This window comes from Strix uralensis, unplaced genomic scaffold (assembly GCF_047716275.1).
Source record: "Strix uralensis isolate ZFMK-TIS-50842 unplaced genomic scaffold, bStrUra1 scaffold_156, whole genome shotgun sequence".
Lineage (NCBI taxonomy): Eukaryota > Metazoa > Chordata > Aves > Strigiformes > Strigidae > Strix > Strix uralensis.
In genome coordinates this window covers 5,705-29,587 of record NW_027436785.1, presented here as the reverse complement: position 1 = coordinate 29,587, position 23,883 = coordinate 5,705, and the positions used below count along the sequence as shown (strand labels likewise).

The 23,883-nt window shown below is 37.1% G+C and overlaps 1 pseudogene; it reads right to left on the bottom strand.

Annotated features, from left to right (window-relative positions):
• Positions 1–339: 339 nt before the first annotated feature.
• Positions 340–23,883, bottom strand: LOC141938565 (kinesin-like protein KIF20B; annotated as a pseudogene).

The following is a 23,883-nucleotide window of genomic DNA, read 5'->3' as shown; positions in this document are numbered from 1 at the left end:
TCCCCTTAGCACTGACATAACCAAACAGAGGTGACATCACAAATATTATGTCTTCAAATCTCTAGAATCTGGATTAGTTAACTAGTTTTTCCCTCAGGTACAGAAGTTTTATAGTGTATAGAGAGGTGGTATTCTCTTAACTAAAGTACTTCTTTTTCTGAGAGGGAACTTGAAAGAGGGAGAGAGAAGAATAAACAAGAACTCAGAATTAATGATATAGTTAAAGTACGAAGAACTACAGAAAGTAACTTCTGGGAGATTCCCCACATTGCTGAAATATATACTGAGAAAACAACAAAAAAAAGATGTTACTAACAACATATCATTAGTACATACTTTCTATAAATATAACAAACATACCTCTTTGTTTACAGACTGATCTATTTTATCTTGTCCTTCAGGTAAAGGTACTTCTGCCAAAGACTGAAGACTTTTATGGTTAACGCCTTGTTTCAATTCCTTTATAAAGTCATCTTTCTCAGTCAGCTGTTTTCTTAGTTCTTCTGTATCAGTTCCCTCATCCTAATAAACATAGCAAAAATTGCCACAAATTGCAGGATTGGCAAAAGAAATTAACATGTGCATGAGCATCATTACAATTACTCAGTAGCATCAGTTTTAGAATTGCAGGCTCAAACAGCCAGCTGTCCAACAAAAAGCCAACAACTTCATGTATGAGTGGCCTCTACTTAAAGCCAAGAAAGGTCATACAACAGCCTGGGAAGATGCAATGCAAAATTTTTATTTTAATCTACTTATGTAGGGTTATAAATTTCACCTCCCATTGTTTGTGAAGTTCTTGGTTCTGTGCAAAAGGCAGCTGATGTGATAGTTGTTTCAGATTTCCAGTCTAATCAAATTGCAATCAAATGATCAAATAGACTTGAGTGTTTATTTGAACTACTAAGTTTTTTGAAACTTCAGTTACTGTTACAAATTCAGTTTCAGAAAAGCATAAAGCTTTTTTTTTTTTGTATTAGCTGCAAACAATTTCAATATGTTTGGAATAGAGCCAAAACATAGTGTTTTGCAGAGTTAGTGAATAACAAAAGAAAAATCACAAAAACAACTAAAAAAAAAATCCCACAGAAACAACAGAAAGAATGAGAGAGGACCTTTCCTGAATCATTTACTGCAGCTTCTTTCAGTTCTGCTATTTCTTTATCTTTTTGTATGGTGATAGAAGCCAAAGTCTTGAGCTGTACTTCCAAAGCTTCTATTAATTTATTTCTTTCTTCACGCCACTTTTGAAGATTGTTGTCCTTTTCTACCAGCTGTGCAGCAAGTCTTTCCTGAATGGGGGAAAAAATAGGTTAGAATTGAACACCACTTCTACAAACCATCTGAACTGTTCTGACAGCTTAGTTTGGCATAGTCAGTACTATTTTATGGCCTCAGTAGACTTGAGAGCCTATGTAGATCTTAAAAAGCTCACACAGAACTAGTTTCACTACAAATATACAAAAGCAAACCATGCTTCAAATGAGAAAAAACTGTATCTATATTTATACTGTTTGTGAAGAGAATTTTTGTCAAGAACCACCACTCCTGCTTGCCCACTTACTGATTTTATTACTGGAAAGTCTCAGGCAAGCAAAGTCACAGACAAAGTGAAAGTAGTCCCAAGCTCCTAACATCCCCCTGTACTGATTGCAGGTCCAGAAGGTCATTGCTAACTACTTCTAGATGCAAGTACAGTTTTAGATTGCACAGATTCATACAATAATTTCATATGCTTAAGAAATTACAACCTTGATACAGCCCAGTGACCAGGCAAGGTATCCACCTTGTTATTAACTATCAGTCACCCTACTTTGAAAGTGGTATGGGAGCAAAACCACTAGCATTTTGACCAAGTATTTTTACTGGAAAGATCTGGAAAGAGGCTTTTTTTGTCAACTACTGCTTGCTTCTTCTCTTCCTTCTAAAGCCTCATAGGCTTCTCCCCCCCCCCCCCCCCCCTTTTTTTTTTTCAGAAAAGCCAAGCAACAAATCTTGTTTTTCAAAGTATGTTTTCTTAGCTTCATTAAGTAGCAATTCATTTAAGCATAGGTTACTTATTGGTGTTTTACACACAAGATGAAGTTTGAAGAAGGTGGTGGTGGTGACAGGATAGAAAGGAACAGGCACACTAACTTCCATTACGTATCACGCTTTTTCATTTTGTGACACTCCTATTCTTCCCTTTCACATTGAGATGATCTCATGTAGGCTTTGTCATGTGATAAATGAGGGGACTTTGACAAAGGCCAGCTCCCCTCAAGCACCCACACTGTTAACACTTGACACGAGATCTGCTCTGTACTAACGACTTACGCTAGAGGACTCTGACGAGACCTCCAGTCACTTACAATTTCTGCTTGCTGCTCTACATAACGTTCTCTGTCATCCGCAAATTTTCTCATTTCTCTGTTGTGATGGCTCTCAGCTTCTTTCACTTCACTCATGAGTCTCATTTTTTCCTCCAGCCAATTCTTTTTATCAGTTTGATACTTTGTCTCACTTTCCTATTTTAGTGGAACCAGAAATAAAGCCATAGGCAGAGATTAAGCAACAAAAAAAAGAAGTCTTAAAATCCAGATTACCATTAAACTCATTAATTTCAAAAAGATAACAGAAATACTAGCACAGTTTTACTCCAGCATATTCCCAAGTGCAAGTATTATATTCTCATTTGTTCCTTTCCAGTTAAAAAAATTGTTCAGCAGTTCTCAGAACTTATTATTCGGACTGGCACATCTTCAGGGAACAGACTTTTTTCCCTCTAAAAAATGCTCTGGGTAGGTCACAAACACTATTAAAGTTACACCAAAGGTAATGGCAAAAAGACCCTTTTTACTTACAAATTCCCAATCTTTTATACTTGCAGAACATGTTAAAAAACCTACTTCAAGACTGAAAGGCAAAAAATGCAGCAAAATTTGAATGGTAAACAGAGAGAGTGTGTAACTAAGAATGTCGCTTCAATCACAGCAACTTTGCCTCCTTCTCTGCCACAATCAAACCTCTTGTCAGACATTCTCCCACATAGGACCTGAAAAGCTGCTTGAGAAAAAAGTCTACTTTCTAATCCAAGGAGAATTAAGAGGTAAATCCTTAGTCTAACAGGAAGGACTTACAGGTCACACAGCAAGCACAAGATCTTTAAACAGTCTGATTTATTTGCCCAAGCAACTGACGGGAAAAAGGCTTGAAACAATCCAACTCTTGACATCTGTTCAAGACAATTTTAAGAGGAGCCCAGCTAGAGAAGCACCGTCCATGGTAGCATAACATAGTGAAGGGTGCACTCCATTATGGAGCATCAGTGATGCTGTATATTACAAAGACACCACATCCAGACTTTGCTGCACTGATGCACGGCAGTTTTTAGAGGAGGTTTCCTTTACCAGAACTTGCCACATTGTGCCCTAGTTCTTGAAGATAGCAACACAAAAAAAATTTAGACTCCTAAATGAAAGTTATGGCTTTAAACCTAAGTATGAATTACATCACCATGTTTTACCTTCAGTTCTTTTCGCAGCTTTATTAATTCCTCATTTTCATCTATGTTTTTTTCTGTGGTTTTGCTCATCTTTTGCTGCCAGTCACTATTGCTCTGGTTATCCAGCTCTCTATATCTCTGCTTCCATGCTTCCAGTTCTAGTCAGCACACAAAATGAGGTTATATAACATAGTCTTAAATGCATATTTGACCACATTCACATCCTTCTACTAAAGTTACTTGGATTTATCAGCCATGACCACAGAGGGACAACAGAAGCCTTTAACTGTTAGAAGTTTGTTATGTACTATATAAAATTAATGCCTAAATAACACTCAGCAAATCAAAACAGAGATTTAAAGCAGCTATCACAATACATCCAAAACAATTTTGTCTCCTTGCTCCCTTTCCATGGAGAGATTACCCCAAACTAATCTGTTGGTCTCTTCTAATTTGGTTTCAATCACTTGATCTTGTTTAATATGAGTCTGTTCTTGTTCTTCTAATGTCATCCGCATATCTTCAATTATTTTTTCCTTTGCACACAGATCTGAAAATATATTTACAGATGAGCCCCCATCCTAGTTCCCACCATTCTCTCCCAAAGTGCCTTCATCACAAGTAATTTCCCCCATTTCCTGAGATCTAAAGCTCTATTAGAAAGAAATAGAGTATCTCTACTAAACTTTCCAAATCCAAAATTCTGAAGTGATTCTCATCAACTTGATTTAGGTGAGCATTTCATTGTTAATGTCAGACTAAGGCTTGTATTATACGAAAACCTAACTATTGTTCCACTGCTAAATGTTTATCAAACCTGCAAAAACTGTTATTGTGCTAGTTCATGTTTCAGGGTTTGACTTTTTCCACAATAGGCTTACTTTCAGAGCAACGTTTTCTTCCCACTTTCAATAGAGTCTCCTCACAATCCCTGAATTGGCTGCTTTCAATCAGTTCATTAGAGTTCTTTTCTGCCAATTTTCTTTTAATGGTAGTTACAGTGTTGTCCTGTGTTAAAATAAGATAAATTACTTTGAAGTTTTACAAAGTGAGCACTTAATAGGCTTAGTAATCTTTTAGATGCAAATATTTTTACAAATCTATCTGGGTAACCTGTATATGGGTTGTCAGAAGAACAAGTCAGTTACAGATCAGTTGCTTAAACAAAAAGCAGGTACACCTTCAGACAGTAATAAGCACAATGCTTTGCACTGTACAGAAAGTAGAGCAAGAGACTAGGAAACTACGAAATGCAAAAGGAGTTTACCACCTGAAGTATCCAGTGTCAAAAGAGTTGAGGAAATCCATGATTTGCTCAAAGGGCCAATGGTCAGCTCTACAAGTTCATCACTTTCTTGTCATAGTTGGTAGAGCTGGGAGTCTTAACCACCTTCAGCAAAGCCACAGATCATTTTTATCATGAAAGATCTGATGCAATTTGAAAGCCTAGTCAGTTCTGTCATACATACTTTAGACTATGTATTTGACCAAGAATAAAGTTTCTTTACTCACAAGATGACACAAGTGGCAAGCCATGCCGGTTGCCAAGGACCAATCACTCATCTAAGTAATTCATTAAAAAAAATAATGATCTATAGAACAGACTTGAGGTTTGTTGTCACATTTTAAGTTTCATCCCACACAGTCTCATAGAAACACTGGACAGAGCTAGAGCCTGTCTCTTGGAAGGAGCAGTGATAGGAAGCAGTCATCACAACTGTTACCACTCTGAGCATTAATACTATTGAAAAGCTAAGTTGCTCAGAGGCAGAGAGGGAATAGAAGATTAAGTATGGTCAAAGCTTTAAGTTCACAGTGGAAGAGAAAAATGGATCAGAGCGCTGCCTAAGTTTAACTTAAAATGTTCTCAGAACTACATTTCAGGTTACAGGGCATCAGGCTCAAAAAAACACCTAACCGCATGTTTTGATTTTTTTTTTTTTAACCTGTGTACATGTAGCCAAGCCAGCCTTTTGGCATTCAGCAGCCAGCAGCAGACTAGCCAGCTGCAAATTTTATTGATCGCATCAAAAGCAGAGATACCCTGGCCATCCACTCTTAGATCAAACTCTGCTCAATACATTCATATTATTGCTCTGCCTTAGAAAGTTTGTGTGCATCATGGTAGTAGGTGGGACACACTGATTTTTGTTGCCAATTTACACAACCACTGTCCTTCTCACACTAACTTCTAACTTCAATTAAATTTGAGCTTTTGCTGCAGCAAAACCTCCTTTCCTTCCTCTTCCATTCAGGCAAAAATAAAAAAGACAGTGACATAATCCCTCTCTTCCCACAGCTGGAGTCCTCCCAGTTTGAGTGTTGTTTTTTTCTTTAGAGTGGCTCTTCATAGTCTCATCGACAGTCCTCCAATAGTAACTCCAGATCACTGCTTCCAGAAATCCTATTTTCCACACACACCTCTGCACACATTTTGCCGTAACTTCAGTTGTAATGCCAACTTCGCCTGCTACCATTTCAAGAAAGTAGCAATTACTTACAGAAAAATTCAATTTTCCAAAATAGTCAAGTCCGTTATAAGCACAGATTTAATTTTTTTGTAAACAGAAAATTGAGATGTCTAAGACTTACATAGTCTTTTATGGTTTCTTCTAAACAGGATATCAAATCTTGCAGTCTCGTGATAGCATCATCTTTTTGCTCTGCGATGTCCATTAGTTCTTGAATCCTTTTATTCTGCGTATTCATTTTCTTAGAAAAGAAAGTAGTTCAGTCAATGCTAAATTCTTGAACTATACAATGCATTTAGAAGCAAGATCAGTTAAGCTAAGCTTGATATAAAAAAAGCTAGAAACATACTACAATAGCATTTTAAGCTACTGAAATTTTGTACTAAAGCAAGTAATTTTGCACAAGTTTTTTTTGAGAAAGTTACCTCAGTTGCTTCTTTAAGCTGCTCAGCAGCCTCATCCGATTTAATCATCTGCATTTCAAAGTCTGTAACAGGAAGAGAAGCCTGCATCAAATAAGTGGCTATTACATGGTTTACTCAGTAATCCATTTTTCCAGATCTTCTGGTACTTCAGTAGCTTTTGAATAGACTCATTTATTTTTGTGTTGGCTTCTACTTACAGGACACATTTCAAAAGTTCAGGTTTTTTTGAACAGAATTGGGCCCTGTAACCCGTATAAAATATAGATCATGTCAAGAGACTTCTGCTGAAATCATATTATGAGGTATTGATACTTTTATCTATGAATGTTCCACAGAATACCTGAAAACACTGCATCAGCAAAATGTGAAGTGCTGGGATCACAATATAACCATGAAATCAAGAATAAATAATGTTGACATGTTACCCCCACAATTCAGAAGTCTTCAACTGACAGTTCTAAGTTTTGTCTTAAAAATGAAATAATCAAGGCCTGTGGAATTGTTCAACCCAAACATACACAAAACAATTGATTACCACCTATAGAGGTAACATACGATTTGGTTCCAAAATCCTGCTCAACTGGATTATTTCTATTTTACAGTGTCATTTCTTTTTTCTTTCACATCACACACACACCCAGCTCACCTTTGGTTTTCTGTGTCAGCTGTTCTTCAATTTTGATTAGTTCATTGGTTTTCTCTGTCAGCTTTTCTTTGGTCTGAGTTAGTTCAGTGCTAGTTTTTCCCAGTCACTTTTCAAGCCAACCTATAGCTTCCTGTGGGTCCTCCAGAGACACAATGTATCTGTATGTTTCTTCCGCCTGCTTTTTGGTATCAACGACATCATTCTGCAGAGAATCAATAACATCCTCAAGATCAATGTAGGTGCCTGGCCCTATGCCATGTTCTCCATCCTGAAAGATAATTTATATCCATTTAGAAGTAGCAAATAGTTACACAATATCCATTATTTCTACTGAAAATTTCAAAGAACGTTATGTACTCAAACATCTAAGTACAGTTAATTCTGACTTCAAAGCCATCTTGTAGGTTCACAGGCAATTTGATTGCCAGTTTCTCTCTACCTTCACACAGAATTCTCCAGCATCAAGTAACAGCTACTTTATTTTTAAAGCATTTAACGGCCCACCATCACATTCCCTTTTATACCACCACAAAAGCATCCCCTCCAAATTTAATATAAAAGCTAGCATTTTTACCCGATGAGAACACTGAATGAACACAGCAAGCAAACAGTTTTAGAAGGAATACATCTGAAATTTTCAAATATCAGTAAAAGTTTGTGAGGTCAAATAAGTTTGTGGTAACTTATCAAATTAAGCTGTACTTAAAACACTGACTTTCTTTCCTCCTTGTTTTTTTAAAAACAAAGGGTTCGAAACTCACAAGAACCAGCCTCAACTTCAGAGTTTAGTTATGCTTAAGTGTATATACAATTCTCATTGCTTCAGTTGTAGCCACAATAGCCTTAAGAGGAAAGAAGTCTCTGGGACCACTCCAGTACCATCCATATATGGGGTCTTAGAAGTCAGCTTCAAATACCTTAAACAGGCACTCAATGCAACAGTTTATAGCATAATTGCAGCTTTTCCCCCAGTTTCTTTGTACACAGTAATTCTCACTTTGTGTTGCAGAAATGCAGAAAACCCCAGATTCCTAAATGCATATCCGAGGCACAGCAACTACTCCTATTGAACATGATAAATATATCTTGCTGAGGATACAGTTAGGCAGCATGCAATTCCTTGAAACCATTCTTCTAATTCTTGAGACGTACCATCACCATAACAGGTAGTTAGTGAAAGGGATGTTATCAGGGGCATAATACCAGAGGTCCAGCTTGTTCACTGCGACGCTTATCCTTTAGTTCATTTTCTTCATCCATGTCTTCAAGATCACCATTTACAAGTTCCTTGAAGATTTCCAGGCGTCTGTCAGAATCTTCTTGAAGCCGTTCTCGTTCATAAGAAAGGAACTCACTATAGTAGGAAAAATAAGTCAGATAAAAGCTAGCTAGTATGAGCTGCTACAAAGTTATTAGTACAGCTGCCTATAAACAAAGATGTTTTTTTCTTTATTTTGGCACAATAAAACAATACACAAAATGGTGTTGCTACACCAGAGTACGCACACTCCTGAAGAATGAGGGGGAGACATATATACACAGATATGGCTAACACTTGACTACAAGCATTTTTTCTAAGCTTCTTGAGCCAGAATACCCATCTGAAGTATCACTAAGACTGCAGTAACCAAAGAATTTGCAAGTGTCACTCTTTCTACAGACATCCTATCAAAGCTCTTCTGTTAGGGAGAGCTCTACAGGAACACTGCTGACAGATTACACACACACACACACACCCCCTATGTGCCCCAAATCAAAGCCTTTCCTACACAGTATTTTTCCTGAACTCATAGTCCAAACAGAAACTGATCTATTAACAGAGGCAGTAAGTCTAGCAGAAGAGTGTGGTCTCTTATAGCCAAGAGACAGATTTAAGAAATAAATGAATGGAATTTAATTTTTTTTAATCATTAACTTTAAAAACCACTTAAAGCTAACTTACTTGAAATATATTTCCTGCTCAGCAAAATATTGGGCAAATTCCTGCATCACCTCTTCACGAATCTTTAGTTCCAGCAGTAACTTATTCTTCTTTTCAGCAATAAGTTTGTTCTTCAACTCTTCTATGAGATTCAGCAGCATCTAGAATTACCATTAGTATTAAGTTTTTCATAACGACATGGTTTCCCATAAGTGAGATTTTTCTCATTCCTCAAACACTACAACACCACTTTACCCTTCCACCTGACAAAATTTCTTCCAGTTCTTTTATTAGCTTATTCATAAACAGGAAGATTTATGAGTAGATCAGAAGATCTCTTTGGTACTAACACAGCAGTTTATAAGTTTGCACAGAGCAGGCATTTGTAAAGAACATCCATTTTATTACAAGAATTCTTGAAGTTGTCTTAAACAGGCTTAAGCTCCACAGGATTTGGCTCTTGTTTTCCAGGTGCTCATTTTTGGGACAATATTAATGAAACCTCCACAAAACAGTTTCTAGTCCTCAGTTCCCTCCTCATCTTCCCTAGAAGTGACTAAATTTGCTGTTCCTTAAGGAACAGTTTTCAGCATTTTCTTGTACACAGAATACAGAGAAACAGTCTTCTGTATTGCTAAAAGCAGGTAATACTTGCTGTGCATTGACCACAGGCTACCAAAAGGAGAGAAAGCCAAATCTGCAATTCTTACTGCTTGGTCTATATTCAGACACATTATAGAGTTTTCCCACAACAGGCATCATCACATCATGAGTAATCCCACTTTTAGTTCTTAATGCTGGATTTAGATAAAATAAGGGTGATCAGAAAAAAAGGTGAGAGGGGGGAAAACCAGAATAATACCTTGCTTCAAGACTCCATGCTACGCTAATTCTTAACATACCCCTGGCACATACCATGTACTCTTTTTTTCCCATAATAACTTTATTATCTTCATGTTTCTGCACTGCTTCTTCTCCTGACATATGCTGTTCCTCCATCTCATTATCATCTTCAATCACATCTTCTAAGCTCCTGTCCCATAGGACAGTAACTCTTTTCCTTGAAATTGGCATTTTAATGTGACTAAGTAGTGATGATGTTGTTGATTTCTGGTCAAATGACTGATCTTGGACAAAAACAGATGTGTCCATAGCTAAAACCTACCCAGAAAACAAAGAATAAAGTCTTCAGTATTTTTTAATCCTCTACTGGCACTTCCAAGATATACCCGCTGCACTTCCCTATAGGTCTCCTGAGCACAGTACTCCCCCAGTCTATCGTCTGTTCAGAGTCACTACTTCAACTGGTTTCCAGCTAGAGTATAAAGGAGTCACTTTAGAGTCTAACCCTTCTTTTGATTGCAGGAACACCAAGTTTCACTAGCTTGACAACGTACAAGAGGGTTGCCACCTCATGCACCTTCAGATTTCTGTATTTCCTATACTTTGAGTTTCTAGTTGCATTACACAAATGCCATCCAACAAATTCTGTTTGTTTTAGTGTTGTACTTAACCCATTTAGATGAGCCCACATTCTAATGGCCTGGATCTCTTGTCCTTTGAACATATTTAACTGTCAACAGAAGTTTTCCATGGTTTCCATTAAGGCTGCAGCACTGATCCCCAATACTTTTGTCTTCCAACTCCACCAGGGTTCTATCCCTGCACTTACTCCTACTCATTCTGCTTAACCTCCACCTTCCCACTGAAGCTCCTGAGGACATAAAGACAACCTTTCAAATTCTCTTTGGTGCTCAACCTACATACCTCAGGTGAGCAATATTCCACATTAAGATAGCAGTAGTATATGGGGCAGCTAGACTTGCTACTAGGTGAGAGCATGCTATGACTACAGAAGAAAAATTCACCCAGATCTCATGGAATTTCTTCCAAATATAGCAAGTGTCTTGTCAGGCTGGATATTTTATGGGAATTACGGATTTTTAATAGGAAATATATGTCCCAACAAAGCCTTTTTAAAAGCTTTACAAGGAAATAAAGCCTGACTAGGAGCAATCAGAAAATACGATTGCAACATGAGACAGAAAAACCCAGTCACTAAATTCATATTCTTAGGAGTGAGGGAACCTGCTCTTTAAAGGCAAATCAGAAGTACTGATCAAGATAAACTGCAACACACTTACTTTTTGTGCAATGGCCGAGAACTTTAACACATGGAGTGTTTCATCATACGTTGAAACACATTGGCTTATGTTTACTATCATGTATACACTCCCCTTTCCACTGAAGAATCCTTGAAGGAAATGAGTTAGTTTACTTTCCCGAAAGGGTATGTGCTGCTGCGACCTTTAAAGACAAAAGAACAGATGACCAGATGTTTAATAATTTCCAGTCAGTGTAAAAGCTACCCAGCATGAAGACTTAAAAATATTTATTAAAGTAGTAGTCATTAAATAAATTAAAATTGTTTTGGACTAGATGCAGCTGTTTGTAGAGAGACCATGTGGCTGTTGTGACTGTGGCTTTAGCCATTATCTTAGATAGGCTATAGCAATATAACCAATGGGAGCACTTAAACTGAAAGTGTTCAACGTTTAGCCTTGGGCAGGTCACACAGCCTCATGCTACACCAAACTATACCCCAACCTCTCTCTTCCCTTCCACATTAATGAAGAGAACATATCTAGTTCTAGGCATGCAGTATCCAACATCATCAGAGATCTCTCTCACTCAGTATCCGGCCTCTGAGAATGGACAAGAGCAAGTGCCTAGGCAAGAAAATGAGCATACACCAAACACATGGAGATACTTTTCAGAACTTTCTTCCTAATCTCCCAGCAGTTTGGCACTTCCTAAAAAAAAAAAAAAAATCACAATTTGTGCCCTTGAATTTAACAGCTGGGGATGTAGTTTTTGATGCTTATAGGAAATTTTATGAGAATTCCTAAAACATGACTGAACGCACACTTGCCACCAAATAGGTTGCCTGCATTTTGGACACATAACAGCTATTCAGTTACATGGACAGTGCTACAGAACTCAGGAAGGCAGCGACACTCCTACCAGAGTACATAGACAGCTCATAAATAGCTTTGCTGCAGGACTGGTAGTCCAAAATAATTTTAAGAAAGTTTCTATTTCCTATTCAACTTGCAAAGGGCATGTATTAACACTTTAACAATATAGAAGAAATGCTCTGAAGCATGATCTCTTAAAATTCCAAGTTATTGGGATCAGAAGAAGTCATTCTGAATACATTAACAGCCCTCTAAGCAGCCGCTAGTTTTAATGCATCCTTCCTATCTGGAAAGAACAGAAAAATAAGACAGACTGTAAATTCACAGAACATAATCAGGAACACACGCTAGCAAAGCTTCTTCATCTTAAGGTGTTACAGACTTTGAACAGGCTGTCAGGAAGAGTGCTACGGGGTAAGTGAATTTGGCAAAGCACATCCATCAGCAGACTGGGTTCATTTAACTTCTGGGACAGAAATAGAGCTGCAAATGAGAACATGTGGAGAAAGCAGTTCCTGGACAGTTATATCCAGCTGTGACTATATATTGTACTGTTTTTTAGACAACTAGCTTCTTGTATTATTTCACTCTTATTTAGATCCCCAAGGTAGGGCATAAATAGCAGGAAGGCTTTCTTTTGTCTGCATATGGTTAGCTGGATCAGGAGGAGAGTGTTAAAAGTTATGTCAGTATTTATTAAAAAACAGACAAATTTTGTCAAATGGTGCACAGTTATGATAGCACAGCAATGTTCTGCTGATGAAAAAATGTTACACTAGAAGTATTAGACAGTTGAGTTAGTTCGTAAGGAGTAATAAAAGGCTAAAAATTTGACACTTACTATGACACTGGTGAAAAGGGGGGTTTAAACTTATTCCAAAGTTTGATTTTTTGATAAACCAAGCTCAGAGGAGTAAAGTTAAATTGCTAAAATATACAATAGCATGCTTAAAGGAGATTAGAATTGATGATTTAAAGAGCAGAACAAGGCAAGTTTAAGATGACTTTGGTAGATCAACAAGTCTATACATCATTTCCACCAAAAACTTAGTATTAGCATTGCATATTTTAAACATTGTAGGTAATACCTAAAAGCCACAACCAGTTTGCAATTCGTACAAGGACTTACTTTGACTGTTGAGAATTCTTGAGTGCGTTAATACACTTGCCTAGAATCAGAAGAGAGGTGTTTATATTTCCACTCTCTTTCAATCTATGACCTTCATTGTGGGTCTTGGCATATCTTTCTCAACCAGCAAGATCACACAGTGACAATCTGAAAACAGATAAGGAAAACTCCCTTTATTTACCTTAGAACATGCACAAATTATTCACTTTTTAAAATGATCACTGTTTTTAGAGGAAGAATTTCTTGATCTTCATCTGCACAAACACTTCCATTCTTTTCAGTGTTGCTTTCCCAATCAAATTTTACATTACCTCCTGACAAATCTTTTCCCAACACACTTCTTATTTCCCCTCCCCCCCACCACCATCCTCTTCCTTTTGAGGACTTAGACGAGTTCAGGTATATAGCAGGCTAACAGAAACTTGTGCTGAACAGAGGGGACAAGATATAGAACAGCACTGCAACCTGATGGCTGGAGATAGAGGGCCAAGTACTGCATGATTGTAGAAAGTGGGGAAAAGGAGTGGGAAGTGGGTAGAAAGTGCATGAGCTTCTACCAGGAAGCACTGGGTATATAGTCAGTACCAGTACACCAACACAGAAGATAACTGACAACTTCATCACAAAAGAAGAGAGGGTCTCTGCTCTGAACTTACTCATTGACTCGGGTGACTTGTGGGGCTCCTGAATCTTCAATTTTTAGTATCTTAACTGTGAACATGCTGTGACTAAAAGGAAAAGTTTAAATCAGCAGAGAAGATAAAGTAGACTAATACCTTCAAAATATTTTTAGCCTCCACAACATCTGTTCAAAACACTGTTGAATCTGTCAACTTGTCTCAGCATATACTCTATCAGATACAAACTTTTAAAGAGATGCTGGTGTAGCCTTTATTTTGCTTTTTCCTCAGACATTTAGATGGAATAAAGCTAAGTGCTTTTGCTTGAAGGACAGTATTTGATAAATCTGTTAGCTTTTGTACAGGTTCATCTTACTGACGGATTGAATCCTTTTGACTAAAAACATTGGGTCACACAGTGCTAAAGGATGCCAAACCTAGATATCTAGACCCTGTTAAAGCCTCTTCCCCTCCTAAAAGCCACAATCCATATTTTAGTTCCCCCTTCCTCCCAGACACCATCCTATGCCCAGTGCTATTCAAAAAGTTTCTCACCTTCTGCTGGCGAAAGTATTTAGCTTCGTGCTTGCGATACTCTGGTGTTTCAACCCCAGTTTTAGAAGTCTAAAAGCTTCTTTAGAATCAGAAATCTGAACCCACTGCAGACCTTTAGGAAGAACAAACACAGTAATCTTGTAAATATCATTATCAAAAAGAAAGAAGGGATTAGGGGATAACGTATGCACACCAAGAATAATACGTTTATTTGAGACAAAAACATTTTACTAAGCATGCTTCAGACAGAAATTATGTGACGACAAAATCAAGATTCTTCCTTCCATGGGAAAGGAAGGGCACATATCTCTCATCATTTCATCCTATTAGCACACAGAAATATGCTCCATCCAAATTAAGTGAGCAACCTTAGCCTCCACTCTGAAAAGCCAAAGCACAGGGTCTAATATGAGCATGAATGCCCTATGTTCATACTCATCAAGGCAGAATTCTACCTGGACAGCTTCTCTGGTTTAGCCTACGATTTTGAGGGTGCGGGGGGAAAATCACCTAGACATCTTTCAGGGCCATCAAGTTAAAAAAAAAAAAAAAAAAAAAAAAGAAAATCAGTGAAGAATTTTGTCTGCAATATGATGACTGTATATCACCTTGGTATGGGCTAGAGTAAATACCTACAACCCTACTAATGGAACTTAGAATATGAACATTATGGCCTCTGTTAAACTAGAGGTCACCAAAATTGTACTAGCAAAAATACCAGCTGTGAGGAAGAAAAATAAGAAAATCATCAGCTGGTTTTCCTCTAGAACATCAGGAACAGCCTTATACCTCCAAATGTTATAAAAAGAGATTATGCTGAAGCATAGCTCAAAGCAGACTATTTCCTACTTCACACCTCTTCTAGTCTTTGAAGAAATGAAGGAGTTGGGTTTATCATCTGATTCAGCTTTTTGAATTATAATTTGGCATATAAAAGATAAAAGGAGCAGGCCAAACACCTCCAAAAAAGCCTTTAATCTAGAATTGGTGTCTTGATTTTCCAAAGAACCTATAAATCAAATAGGATTTGAAACCTGTTATTTCCATGGCCAGAAACAAACACTGAACTGTTAGAGTTCTGCTAACCCCCCGCCTCCCCCAACCCACAACAAATCACATCACAGGCTTCATTAGAGTACTGTAAAATGTAATTTGCAGTCAGACTGAACTTTCTCACATATTCTCTGAAAATACTAACAAAATAGAACTGTTGAGCCAATTATAACTATAGGTAAGAATTTGGAGTCTTTTTTAAGAAAATGGAAAAAATCAAAACACTAAAAAATTTGTCAATTGTTCTCAATATTTCTCCCATTTCAGAGAAATATCAAGTCAGTGGAGTGCACGCAGGCTTTTAAGAGTTACAGTTAACAACAGAGAGAAAACACTATTAAAGGTACAGATACTTCTGTGTATGTAGATTGTTGCCTTTCATACCCAAGGCAGACATTTCTAGTGCCACAGTGAATACAGTTAGGAGTTTTCTAATCTAGAAATAAATATTATTACAGGAAGACTGACTTCTCAAATTACACGTTTGGCAATTTGCAATGTATTCTAATCACCTTTTACATAAGAACATCCCTTGATGTCTTGAGCAAGGCGTAGTGTTTTTCTTTTCTTGTCATTTGACATAGGAATCAGTAGATCATAAAAACATTCATTGTAAATCTCACAAAATGAAACCCAAAGAGAAAATTTCACGTGATTTTTCGCAGTTGTGCTAGATTGTTCTGAGCCTTTTAAGAGTTCTTCCAAATCTGTCAAGTACAAAATATTACAAGTCAGTATAGACCTTGTAAAATAAACTTTATTCAAAAAATTAGTAAGTGAAGACTGATATTACAGCAGCCTTCTAAAAAGCACTTACCCCAGACAAAAATCCCTTGAAACTTTTCTCCCCTTTCTTAAATATCTGGAAGTCACATGCTTACCCTACATATCTGCCAGACACCTCATCTACCACTTCCTTTCCCACTTGCAAATTCTATCAAAAACATGCAGCTTTGTTAGAATTATTCAAGTCTCTTCAATGTCTTTAAAAGAATCAAACTGACAAGTACATATCATTCTAACATTTTAAAGCAAACCTAGTATTTAGGTAGTTTTTAAATGCTAGAATTAGGTTTATCTAATTACATACAGGGTCAGGATACCACTAGAGACCATAGCATAAGTAGTACTATTTTTCCTTGCCATAGTTTCATCTCATTTAATGTCTGTTCAGGTAAACTTCTAACCATTTTATCCTTGTGTTTTCTGGCCAGATAAATTGATCACTATCCAATTCACAGGCATATAAAAATGCCAAGCAGTCATTTTATTATTAACATAGGCCAGAAGTCAGTTGTTGACTTTAAGAAAGCTTCTTTGCCTGCTTTAATTGCAATTCTTTAATATAAAACATACCCTTACAACCAACTGGTGCTTTGCTGTTAGTGCTATCTTGATGGTCTACCTACAAAAGAGAACAGAGGCTTTAAGATACATCGTTGACAGTAGATCACCAGTTCCTTTTGTAACAGCTCCTACTAGACAGTAATACAGTGTAGTTGCAATATGCCAATACAAAGATCCTGACTAGGCATCATGTCTAGTTCAATGCACCTGTTCACTCCTATTGAAAGGATTGTTCTTACCTTAATACTCATCCCTGACACTTCCCTTACATCAGGCCCTATCACAGTACAGAGCACTTCAGCTCCCTGAGCCAGAGGAAAACTAGCCACAGAAAAATAGAGGGGTGGGACCCCACAGAGAAACAGGGTGATTTAACAGGATGATTTGCGGAACTCCAGTTGCAGTTTACACATTATTCTTAACCTGGTGAATCTAGAGAGTCTGGAAATTTTTTAGTATTGGTATTTTGCTAATTCAGGATTCCGTATCTTACAGCTTCCTAGGTCAACTCTCAGAAATAGAGGTAAATGTAGAACACTTGTTCACTTAAGAAATTAAGTGAACAACTTACTACTACATGATACAGGCTGTATCACAGTTGAAATAAAGCCCAGGTTTTAGAAAGAGAAGGAAAACTTCCTTCTGCTGAATTCTTAAAAAAAAAAAAAACAAAAAAAAACCAAAGTAAAACAAATCCCTACAGATAGAGGTTAATACACACACACTCCATTCCCACTCTTAGTTTTGGTTGTTTGGTTTTTTTAGGCACAGAACTGCAAAGAAGTGCAACTCGTCTACCAAAACCAGTATGCTTAAGAGAAGAAACATGGATTAAAAAACAGGTGTGATTTGGGTTGGGTTTTTTTAATGTTTTGTCAAGAGCATATGTCATATAAAGCTGGGATTCCATAAAGCAATTCCTGAAATAGTTAAATACGTGTGTAATCAAAACTTTCAGGTTTAAGCTTTACACATATAAAACACCCACCCAAACCTCTCTCTGTTGAAGTAGGTGCAAACTTTGAAAACTGTTGTTATAAGAACAGCTTAGAGATTTAGTGGCAAAACTACAGGGGACACATACATGATCGTTTTTTCTGAAGCCCTTAAAGACTGCTAGAGCTAGATAGAACATACGCCTGTGCTTTTGAAGTGAAGTCTTGAAGAACTCTGCTGCCACCTGCCTTCCACACTGGAGAATTCTAGTTAAGTAACTCGGATAAAAATCAAGGTAACAGATAGATTCCATCCCACAACAGCCACACCACTGTATTATAACCCAGCATACCACTAGGCAGATAATTCTTTTCACTAAAAATAAAAAATGCACTGCAATCCATTTCTAGTTCCAATTCCTAGCATATGCTCAGTTTTCTTACATTATTGCATTCATTTCAGAGTTAAAGACACCAGGAAAAAGGTATGCTTATACAAAATACAAATCCCCACAACTGTAATTGGACTAAACAGCTTTAGAGTTCCAAGCAATTCATGAAACTGAAGTGTATTTCTGGACTACTCAATAGTGAACTGTTTAAGAATAAAGTCCAGCAGAAACCTGTTTGAATTCAAATCTTTAGAAATCCAACAGCTTTATAGCTCTGCTGTTCCAAAAAACCCTTTGCTTCCTTTGAGGTTATTGGCATAGACTGGAAGAGGGGAACAACCTCAAAATCATTCATTTCTTTCAAGTATCCTGGAAGAGAGTAAATTGTTTAAAGGAGCAGACCTACTAGCATCCCCGCAGATGGCGAGACTATTTGCATTCCATCCTTATTAAGCACCAGTAACCCCAGAGGATAAATTATCAGATGCTCAAACTATAGAAAAAAACCTTAGTGTTTACATTGTATAAAGTATTCAGCCACAAGGCAGAAATTCACAGAACAGGGTTCATCAGCAATATTGCTCACTTTGCTGCTCATCTGAAGAGCTACCTGACAGCAAAGACACGTCCATACTTAAATACAGAGAGTTGCTTCCCATTGAAAAATGAACATGGTAACATTGAGCTATCTAAAGATGCACGTACTCGTCAGTACAGAAAGAAGTGCTCCTCTACCTCTTTTGTTAGGCGAAGTATTGAATTTTTAATAGCAGTTTCTTCTTTCACTTGGTCTCTAGTCAGCCTTATATAATCTCTGCACCGATGGGGTTTGAAATCCATTGCTGTGTATAGCCTCCCTTGAATACTTTTAAACAACATATCCATAGTCCTTGGCAGAATACCGATGTCATCTTCTGTCCCTGAAAGCAACATACCAAAGAAAGACCCTAATTATTACTGTGAACAAGATATACAAATAAACAAAGACAGAAAGATAAGCAACTCTAATCTCAAGGCATACATGATGGATTTGGAGGCCACTTACAGCACGAAGCAGTGGGTTTTTTATTCTCAAGGTAATAGCAATGTCATTAGTGTTCTGAAAGGTATTTGGCTTTCAGCAACAGCTCATGCTCTACCCCTTAGACAGTAAGGGGCAGAACATAAAAACTGATGGGGTGTTCTGCATAAACTTAGCCTTAAGGAAAAAAAACAAAAAACAAACCAACCACAACCAACGCACATTCAATAGAGATTTGCAGTTTTTCAATTGCATTTCATAGGCTGCCTTCACTCTCTCTCTCAAGGAAGTAATCTGCAAATACAACTGATGACTCCTCTCTCAGCTGCAGTCCTGTACTAATTCCACAGACCCTACCAAAAAAGTTCTAGAAGCCTTGTGAAGACTCACTCCTTTCCCTGTCCCAGACCCTTTCCTACCAAAGCATCCTACTTTTGCACATGAAAGGCAAAAAGGAGTCAGATAAAAGCCTCAGTGAACACTTGATCTTTCTGAATCCAGATGCAAGTTTAAAAAGGGTTCACTTAACTTTGATTTCTAAACCAGAGAGGAGAGGAAAGAGGGGAGAATGGAAGAGAAACAACTATCCTGTCTCAGACTGACAGCATTATCTTCCAGCCTCTGATAACTCCTACCGCTCCTGAGACAGATGGGCTTTCACCAGTTACAGCACTAGCTGTGTTGCCCAAGTCAGAACCTATGTAAAATCTAGCTGGCACTCAAACACCAAGCTAGGAACCAAATAACATACTAAAGTACTGTTGGATTACATTTGTTTCTCCTCATCTACTCGTAATTTTTTGTTTCTCGTAATGCCACTTGTAATTCAACCTCACATGAACAAAGTAGCAGTCACTGGCAAACAACAAACAGTCCTAAAAAACTGTTGCATCTTTCACTTAAGTCCCTTGCCATTGACTGAATACAGACTGCCATGTACTGCCACAAAGGAAAGGCTATATTGACAATACTGGGAATAACAGAAGAGGAAATCATGGCACCCCGTAGGCAACATTCTGCCCTGACAGTTCTTATCACAAGTTGATAGTTAAGTCCTAGAAAAATATAATAGCATGAAAAAGTCTGCAGAGTCTGAAAAGACATGAATCAAAAAGTCTTGAAAACCCACACAATATAGCCCAAACTAGCCAAGCATGCGGGACTGTACACTTTAGGAATTTTGGGGGGTTGTTATTTACCTATTATTTATTAGGACAGAGCATGCCATCATTGCCCCAGATTAATGATAACTGAAAATACTGGCAGTAGTCTTTAGTTATAATCTACCTAACAGAAGATCACTTAGAAGACAATGTCACTTCAATAAAGATCAATTTCATATGGCATAAGACATATTGTCCTTCTACTACTTCTGTGTATAAAATAAGCATTATAGAATCTAGAACTGCCATTTTATTACAGGAGAAATTGTTTCCATCTAAATCAAGCCACCTTATTTGTTAAAATGTTTTGAAAAATAATTAAAGAATGACATCTTCCAACCAGAAAGGATATTGAGCTTTAACAGTACAGAAACAGTACATCAGGAGACAAGGTCTCCTAGGATATTATTGATAAACTCAGAAACTCGAGACAAGACAGAAATACTTGGAAGTACTCAAATATGTTTCAAACCATTTATGCTCTGCCTGTAATAATTGAAACGGACTCAAATACTATTCCTTATTTGGAGACAATGCATATAAGATGCATATGACCTTTATAATAATGATTAAGAAAATATGAGTCTGGACTTACACACTTTTCACATTCTGATATACAGAACACATATTTTCTTAACTCCCCCCTCCACCCTCTAGATACTTGGAGGAAAAAAGAAGTCACGTACACCTGGTTGAAATTATTACAGCCTTACAAAGCAATACCACTGTATGTCTACGTAAACTCTGGCAGTGACTGTCAGTTGGCAGTTTAGTGATATTGGTTATGGAAGGAGACTTTCAAAGGCTATTTATTATTATTATTATTCAAGAGAAGCCAATGTACAGGGCCTACAGCTTAAATAAAGGAAAGAGTTATAATATTTCTGCTAGAAGTAATCCTCTCAAAAAAAAAAAAAAAAAAAGGAATTTCATTCAAGAACACATTTCTACTTATACCTTGGAATGTGTAGGTTTTCCCAGCATTTGTAACGCCATATGTAAAAATAAGACGATTATATCCATCTAAGAAGTCTTGCACTGGTTGCTTCATGGTGCCTTCAAAAAATTCTTCTTGAGTTGTTTCAGGGGCAAACACCTGAGCATTACCAAGAAACATCTTTATTTTGTTTCAGCAATCATTAGAGACTTTTAAAGAATCCTTTAAATTCTGTATGTTTATAATCTTAAAGACTATTGACAGTTTAAAAATCTAGTTGGATTGCTATTTAATAATATAAAGTTAAACAAATTTTTCCAGGAAAAGATTAAAAATTTTTAAAGACAATTCATTTACTTGTGAAAAAGTGAACTTCTGTCCAACAGTTTTTTCACTCAGTCGACTCAAAGAATATTGGGGTGGCTTCAGTATGACACTTGTTGAATCTTCAATCGAAACACAGCTCTATTAAAAGGAACCAGAAACAATGCAGGCATGAAAAGTGTATGAAAAGCTCAGCTTAGAGGAAAAAACAAACCAAAAACCCCAAGCATACATTTAAGGTATTTTCAAGTTATATAAATGTCACACCTGCAATTCATTTTCTCTCTCCAACGATGTAAATGGCCTAATACGCAGGCAAACTTGTATGTGTCCCTTAGGCTCCAAAACGTTCCTCTTAAATAAAAAAAAAATAAGGAAGTTAGAAATTTGACTAGCTTCTTTGTTGGATAGCTAGCATCTTAAGGCAGTTTTATTTTCACCAGGCTACTTTGAACAGACTTATTTGATGACAAGAGAAGCAAAAGTAATTCACTACATCAGTTTTCACAAGTGCTTAGGCCTCTGCAGAAGTTCGCTGTGATAACTTAAGAGTTCATAATCTTGCAGCATATATATATACACACACACACGACACTAAGGCAATGAGAAATCAAGAATGAAACCCACAAAAACATTCTATGATTAAGCTGCTCCAAGACTGATGCGCCCAATAAGGTATCAATGCAGTGCCACACAACTTAGTCTAATCCTATCTATCTCCTCCAAATTAAAAACATACTAAAGATGCTTTTCATCTTCTCTGTAAAATTCTGATTATTCGTATTGATGAAAAGACTAAGCTTATTAAAAAATATCCAAACAATGCAAACGTTAAAGCTTTCTTACCTGGCTTGTGTCCGAGTCTGAAGAAACCAAAGAAAAATCACCAGAGAGATCTGTTTTAAGGTCTTCCACACTTACTGGCCCTGTTCTTTGAAGTGGCTCAGCACTAGCAATATAGGATGGTCTGAAAAATTCCTCTTTATCCAAATTTGGTTCCATCCTGCGAGATAAAATAAAATCCTTCTTTTGTTTTCTGATCACATAACATAGAGCTTCTGAAGTCTCTTATATAAGACAAGCCAATTTGAAACTGATAGCTGCAGTTTCTTTAAGGAGAAAGCTTTCTTTATCCTATTCAAAATTTACACAGCAAGTTTCTGATAGCTGGGGAGAGGGTCTGCAATGGAGTTCACATCACGATGAAACAAGACCAGCCATTCTTCTTTCAATGCAAAGCAACTGTTTACGAGGGAAAAAGCCTTACACATATACCACAACCTTGCTAAAACCCATGTTTGACAAGGAAGATAGAATTAAAAAATAAAAACACCAAACAATCATATTGTTCCACATCCGTTTCTCCATCATCCCATTATTGTGTCCATTTAGAATAAAAGTTCATTGCAAGAGTAACCCAGACTTCATGGTTATCTCTGCAGGACCTGATAAATAATTGGTATTATAAATATAACACAATGTAGCTTAATGCATGACAGAGTTCAGAAAAATTCTGAAGACTAGCATATAGTTTTAGCTATTAAGGGGACACTAGAAAATTAGACCTCATGCCAGAGGGCAAGTTACAGAATTGCTTTTTAGTAACTTTTTCAGTCATTTTATAGATCAGCAATTCATCTATTAATCCAAAATTTAATGATTTTTGTGCATCTCAGAATCTGGGCAGTGAAAATTTGCTATAGAAAATGAAAGTAAATTGATTCAGCGTTGATAGTAGACAGGTAGATTTCAAAATAATCTTTAAAAAGTGCATTTTATTTCAAAATATTAGCGTATTTTGTCTGCCCTTCACTCTCCAGTTGCTTTTTCCTGTGATGTTACAGACGTGGCTTGGCAGCTTTTGTTATGAATTAAGTTTAACTCATTGGGCTCACAGACTATGACAGCAACTCACTGGGCTCATAGACTATGGCAGCAAGCATTCCAGCAATTAGACATCTACCACATGGTCTCCTACAGTTTTGAAGCTTTGGACATGATGAGTCAATGGTCTAATACTACATTCCCATGTCTATGCTACAGCCACGTATATATATTTTGTCTCTAAATACTAATGGAGAACACACAGCATTCATTAAAACAGTGGACAGACCAGGGCTGGTTCAGAAAAGGTGTTGCCTATTAAGCAGTCGTAATATTTTTGTTCCGCCCAGCAAAAAACCTGAAATATGCCAGCACTTTGGTGTCAAAACATTTAACAGTTCAGCCTGACTATCTAGCTTGTAAAAGGCAGATACAAGGCTTCATGAAGCCAGACAAACTTCACCAAGAGGCAAATGAGGTAAAGCTATACATAAACTAAGCAGCAATGTTTAGTTTAATCTACAGTTCTTATTTTGTCAGACAACTATATGAAAACCAGGAAAAACTTGGCCTGAAATACTGACAAAGCTTGAACAAACACCAAGTTGGGAATAAGCTACTACTGGAAAGAAACATACCTGTGCTGTCCCGATCTAGA